The 6,893-nt window shown below is 41.7% G+C and overlaps 1 long non-coding RNA gene across 1 annotated transcript; it reads right to left on the bottom strand.

Annotated features, from left to right (window-relative positions):
• Window positions 1-1,241: 1,241 nt before the first annotated feature.
• Window positions 1,242-6,893, bottom strand: LOC119020265. The gene is made up of 3 exons (XR_005075257.1): window positions 6,096-6,893; window positions 5,468-5,544; window positions 1,242-2,217 (listed from the first exon to the last, which is right to left on the bottom strand). It is a non-coding gene; the product is annotated as an uncharacterized LOC119020265 (long non-coding RNA).

The following is a 6,893-nucleotide window of genomic DNA, read 5'->3' as shown; positions in this document are numbered from 1 at the left end:
GAGGGCTTGGCTGGAAAGATAGTGGGAGTGCAGTGACAGTTGGGGGACTTTTCTCATGTGAAAGGGCCTAGCCATCCAATAGAAAAAACACAGCACTGCAAACAAAGAGCCTCCGTGACCTGATAACAGGCACTCTGAGTTTGATCATTTTAAAAAGTAGTGGCAGCCTACCAATTTTTTTTCTCATTTCCACATTTGTAATCGCAGCCAGGTTAATTAAAGAATTCTTTTCTTAATTCCCCAGAATAAAATCATGACAGTTTTACAAGCAGCAAGGTAATATGATCTCATATTTTTGTTCGGCGCTGCTAACCGTGTTGCAAAGTAGTTTTAAGCGTGTCTCCAATGGTGACATCTCATCATGGCGCAGTATGAAATGGTCCTGAAGTTGAATGAGACTCAAACAAAAGCGTGAGGGAATTAGTACATGCGAGGCACATTTCCAGAAAGTGTTTATGTTCTTCTTAAAGCCTTTCTCTGGCAGAAGCGATTACATGAACGTCTCCTACTTATTTGTTTTCATCTGAACGTTTGGCTGAGGGGTTTATCCATCTTGACAAGCACATAATATGGCTTTTGGTGCTGTGAGGGAGGAAATGAGAGAGATCGGAAGAGAGAGAGGGGAGAAAATGTGAAAGTTAAAACAGAGACTCTATGGTTGGGTTTTATCACTTTTCTTGCTCTTCCCCTCCTCTCTTTAACAACATGCTTAACCCCCCAAAGATGTGTTGAAAGATCACAATAATCCCCTCGAAATGACATTAGTCCTCACTCTCCTCTTTGAGTAGGTGGAATGTATCTGAGCCAAATTACTGAAGACACTCTAGGGTGTTGGGAATGATGTGATAAACACGTAAAGTTCCCAATGTAATTTGATTAAGTCTAAAAAGTATAAATATGGTGTCTGCTCAGTATTCCATGCTAAGCCAATTAGAAGCTCTACAGTAAATGAATTTTGCTCCATGTGATAGTTTGACTTCAGTTCTTCAGCAGTGAAAAGCTGTCTTATCAAACAGCGTACATTTACTAGTTCAACTTTCATCCTCTTCTCTTGGTCACTATAATTTCTCGAGGAGAAGCTTTGAAACCACACCAGCATGAAATAGGTTATTATCAGAGAAAAAACTGTTCACACAGGCTGTAGTTAATGTAATTGATCACAATGAATCAAGATAGACCCAATCCTATGCTATGTTGCATTCTATAATGTACCCCACAAAAAAAAAACACCACAGTAAAAGAACAGGGCAGAAAAACAGTGTTTTATTTGCTAAATGGCAGGGGAAAAAAGGTAAATGCATAATATTGCAGGGTTGGATTGTCCTCTAACATAATGTCTCAACCACTTGGCCACTACTTGAAGCAAACTTCAAAATAGAACATTACAGAATGTGGACCTCTCTCTCCTCCAATGGTGCATTTGAACATCGCAGAAAGAGCACCAAAGTGCTTATTTCTACTCCATCAAATGGGGAGCCTGGGAGGCTGGATTGGAGTGCTCAGCTCCTGAAATTGCTGCCAAGATATGCCACTGACTTTTCAACCAGCTTTCACTTACAACAGTATAATACAAAAGTGGAGAGGAGGGGCCTCTCTGTGCTTTTCTCTGTCTTTCTTAGGGTATTTATGTCCAAACATCTTTGGTTTGAACCCTGTTTTTTGCCCCCACCTTTATTCTTTTTAAGCCTCAACCAAATTCTGTGGTCTCCTAGTTTGCCTTTGAATTTATTTGCTTGCGTGTGATGCCGGACATGAGGCAGACTTGAGTAAATGTTTAGATTCATTTCTATAATGATTTGCTGTCCTGCTATCTATCTTGTGTTGTAACTTGTTGTATCCGAGGGGTCCATGCATATGTCTGACAGTGTTTTTGCAGCCCATATAGCTCTGCATGTGTGTGGCTGTCTGTTTGCCGATCCACTTCCCCTGGTGTGTGAAGTGTTGGATAATTAGCTGCCTTATCAGCCTGGGACACGGGCAGTCTCCTCTCCACTGACAGGTCATGGAGCCCAGGACCAGCGGGAGGTTGAAGAAAAGGGGGAGGTGGGATGATAAGGCCACAGGAGGAGAGACAAGGAGGAGAGAGAGAGAGAGAGAGAGAGAGAGAGAGAGACAGACAGAGAGAGAGAGAGAGAGAGAGAGAGAGAGAGAGAGAGAAGGAGCTGAAAGGAGAGAGAACAGGGGAGAAGGGGGAGGGGGCAGAGAGGCAGACAAAACCTGAAAGAGAGAAATGGGATGAGGAGCCAGACTGAGGAGTAGACAGAGAGATGGAGCAGTTAAAAAGGGGGAGACAGTTAGGCCCCGCAAGGACAGAGCAGCTGCTCCGGCCTATCAGCTCTTCCACGAGACCTCGGCACTCATTAGCATAAATTCGAATGACAAATGTGGCCCGCTTTGGCAAAGACTAATTAATTCACAGAGGGGGGAAACTCACCAGAGTAAGAATTCAAATCATTCAGTGCCACAGGCCTGAACAAGTGTTAAGAGGGAGCGTGTTGAGCTCCATTGTGTTTTGGAATTACTACAGTTGCCTTACATGTCCTGAAAAGGTTACAGCTTTTCAATTCAGTGTGTTGTGAGTTGTGTTTGCTTTTCGTAAAAAATAAATAAATAATAATAAAAAATAAAAAAAAACACTTTTTTTCAGCATCAGATTTTGGGCTTAAAATCAGAAGTTTAAGTTTGTCAAGGTATAATGTTGCTTTTTTAAATAATCTAGATACACACTGTGTGTGTGTGTGTGTGTGTGTGTGTGTGTGTGTGTGTGTGTGTGTGTGTGTGTGTGTGTGTGTGTGTGTGTGTGGGTGGGTGGGTGTGATTAGGTTGATTGTGCTGATAGATTGTGCTCTGTATACTTTCACACACACATTTAGGCACACACATTCAGGACTTGATGATTTATAAGAGGGAACAATGGACTGGAAAAGATTGCTTTGCTCTGAAGTGACGGCAGGCAGCGCAGCCACAGGGAAAGGATAAGTGCTCCCCCTTGTGTTTGGCGCCCGTACTCCTGCGTCTAATCCTGCCACCATCTAGTTTGATAAACACAGTGATCATACTGTGTAGGACAGTGAAACTCTGGGTCACATTAAAATGATATTGCGCTCTGTCACTATGGATACCTGAACAAAGTTTTGCTCATCAGTTCAGCCTTTTTTCTTTCTTCTCAGCATAGTGAGCATTACCTCATTTTATCCTCTATTCGCCTGTATGAAAAAACAGGCAAAGCCTGCCAATGAAATGTCTGTCTCCTTAACTTCTGTTAACAAGCCGATCGTTCTCAGGGGATTTGTATAAATTGAATCAATCCAACATGTTGGCGAGTGAAACCAACTGGTGTGGGGGGCCTAAATGATCCGTTTGCATGAGATTATAAAGTATCTGCTTCATGCCCCAGCTCGTGTCTGCCCCCTGTCCTCTTTGTTTTCCACTTTACAGAACATTTAAGTCATCAAGTCCAGGTGTTCCTTGCAACGGCAAGTGCATGTGTGCATGTGCCTCTAACTGTGTGTGTCTCTAACTGTGTGTGTGTGTGGTGTGTGTTAGAGAGGGTGTCTCACTCTCTCACCCCCTCTCGGTTTATGCCAGTTTCACTTTCTCGACCGCTTTACATCTCCGTCTTTTCTTTCCTTTTCCTCCATATTCCAAAACATACCAAGCACGGCCAGGTGCAACCGTTTTCCTCACCAAATCCCTTGTTAAAGACCCCACAACGGTTGCCCAAAAGCGCTAAACCAGGCTCTTCCTGCTCCATAATTACATCAAAACAGAACATGTTGTGCTGTGTGAGGACTATTTATATATCCACATTGAGAGCCAGTTTTCTCCCTTTCTGCTTTCAAGGAACATCCTTCTGTGACTACTGTGTATGCATGTCCGTGTGTCTCTCTCTCTCTCTGTGTGTGTGTGTGTGGGTGTGTGTGTGTGTGTGTGTTAGGAGGTTGGCTGGGAAAGTGTGATTCTCCAGGTGGCACACAGGGGCCCCCGTTGCCGCTGCCCATTACCAATTACCCCAAGACTCCTACACCTGTGAAACACATTATATCTTGACCAAAACACTCAAAGTAGGCAGCTCTCTTTTTTGTCTGACAGTGGCGGACAGCTAAAGCGATTTAAAGGCAATGCTATAACCAACTGTTGGTTCAAAAGGGATCATTCAGGCAAAGCCACAACTATTATGGTCCTACTATTCATATCTTTGCATGAGGCCATCACAATTTCCATACTAGCTCCGTATGTAATATGATTGGTCTCTGGTTTAAAACTACAGAATGGTCTTTGTTGGACGGATTTCATAATTGTGCAATGTTCCAGACGCTGATGGGCAATTACACTGTAGGCCCGGACATTTATTTATTTAATACCGTTGCTACCATGGCAATGACGTTTGTCTCGTTCTTGCAAACATGCTGTCACTTTAGCATTCATTTCATTTTATTTTACAAATCTCCATATTTGCAGACAGACTTTTGACACCGTTTGAGTGAGTAAGGCGTGATTGTGTCTGCAAAGGAAGACACATATAAACTTATCCATCAAGCTGGAAAATACAAGACTCCCACACAGGCGACTGGGACATGTTTCCTAATTTGGAACATATTGTTTTTCATTTTCATCATTTTACACTTAATTCACTTATCATTCTCATGTATTTATTTTTGTTTGTTTTTTGCAGTTTCCTGTTGCAGTTTGGTGAGGTTTGGTGAACAAAAAAAGTTAGTTCTAGAAAAAGACGGTTAGGATTCAAATAAAACATTTCACAATGTTGACCAAGTCTACAAAGGAGCAACTTCTCCCTTTCTCTCTGTTGTGACGTTCTGCTAACAATACCAACCCAGTGTTATATCCACATCCAGTGTTTAAAAAAGTACCCCAGAGTCACACTTGAGTAAAAGTAAAGATATTGTGTGAAAATATTGCTTGGGTAAGTCACCCATACACATAATAAAGTACCTAATATTAAATTGTACGTGTCAAATGTACAAGTTGAAGTAGATTACACATACATTTACATGTATGTATATTATTTATATTCCATGGGTGACCAGATTATTGGCCTCATCAGACATTCTTTGGCTCTGATGCAGAATGCACTTGTAACTATATGTAGTGGAGTAAAAAGTCCAATATTGCCTCCAAAATGTAATGGAGTGGAATTATAAAGTGGCAGAAAATGGAAATACTAAAGTAAAGTATACATACCCAAAAAACCCAAGTACTTGAGAGTAAATTGACTTTTATATATATTCCATCACTGGCCATATCAGATTGTGCATGAGCGAAGCAACGTCTGCAAGATGAATCTCTGTGCATTGTAGACAGTTATTTGACAAATCCATCCATCGCTTATTCCAAAACAAAATCGTATCGACACAGACTCCTTCTTTTATGCAAGATAAAATATGTATTATAAATATAGGGTATATCTACAAAGGACACAAACACATTAAATTGCCCACACACTCACCCTTTCAGCTTCACAGTGTCGTGACCGGTGTCTTTGGCAGGTTATCCGCTGAAGAGGCTCACATCATGCCAGCGGAGCTTAAGAGATGGAGGTGTAGTCAAATTAATTGACATCAAGGCTTCAAAATTCAGTCACGTCAACAACATTTTTTCAAGGCACATTTTGTTGCAATAACTGTTGACTGAGGCAATATTGCTATTTGGATATGCAACACAGTCTTACAGGAGTCGCCAGACATTTAAACTGTTTTAAATACAAATCCCAGGTTTCTGTGACAATTTCCCAGATGTAATGTAACGTTACATGCCAACTACGAACAAAACTCAGCACGTCATAACAATAATATGTCCCAATAATAATAACAACATGTCTTGAAGTAAACAGGCATGCTCAGGCATTTTCTTTACCAAGCAGCAGTCCAAGTGCCGCAGAACAAACAGTATCATCACAACAAGCTCACGTAACCTGAACCAGAGACGATGACACCGTAGACACGCTGCCAGCCTAATGTACGTCCAGGCTTACTCTCAAAAACTACTGAGCTGCCAACTTTGTTGATAACACCACACATCAAGCACTTGAAACAGCAGAAGAAACATGACTTCGCAAGCTAGCTAATATTACTTACTATTCAGCGGCAGCAAGTCCAGCTCTGCTTCTGTCCTGCAGCCTTTTAATTAGCAGAGCTGTCGTCCATGACAAAAAAGTAAAAGACTTGAGTCTTGCTCGACTGTTATCTCTGTTTTCTTCTCAGGTTGCTCTTCCATCTCTTCACCTCGGTCGTGATGTCTGTTGAGGCCGCTGTGATAGGTGTGCGTACACATGCAGTCCACCCGCAGCTGCTCCAGGTGGAGCTAGCTAGCAGTGCTAACTCGTAGCTTCAGTGCGCTAAAGTTTCAGGCTGCTTTCAGGAAACTCTGTAATTCATAGAGAGTTGAGACAGAGCTGCCGGAGGACATTAGAATGAAAACCTGAAAACATGTTCTACATAAAATATGATCCAGTTTATCCAAAATCAATTGGTGCTGTGTGTGTGAGGTAAAGGGTTTCACACTATGATGCTACCCGCTCACTGAGGCTAAACAGTGCAAACACAAGCAGAGCATGTCTTGTGTATCCTTTTTTGCTGTTTTTATAGTTTCATGTATAGTTTGTAATCCTTAAACCCGGAAATCGGTTAGCATAATTTCACATTCGGTTCCCACATTTCAAAGTCTATGAATTTTTAACATTGGTTTTCGTTTAAATGCCTGAAATAAGGCTGAGGATTTTAATGTCCTACACTTTCTTTATAAGCACTTAAATGTCTTAAACATAGCAGTTACTAGCAAGTGGCTTAATGAGACTGCTGAAGTTGTTAGGGACATTAAATGTCAACACGCCAAACACAGTAGCCCCATTCACACTGCCCGTTGGATGCAGTGAT

Source organism: Acanthopagrus latus, chromosome 5 (genome assembly GCF_904848185.1).
Source record: "Acanthopagrus latus isolate v.2019 chromosome 5, fAcaLat1.1, whole genome shotgun sequence".
Taxonomy (NCBI): domain Eukaryota; kingdom Metazoa; phylum Chordata; class Actinopteri; order Spariformes; family Sparidae; genus Acanthopagrus; species Acanthopagrus latus.
Note: the sequence above shows the minus strand (reverse complement) of the source record. Positions and strands in the feature narration are given on the sequence as shown.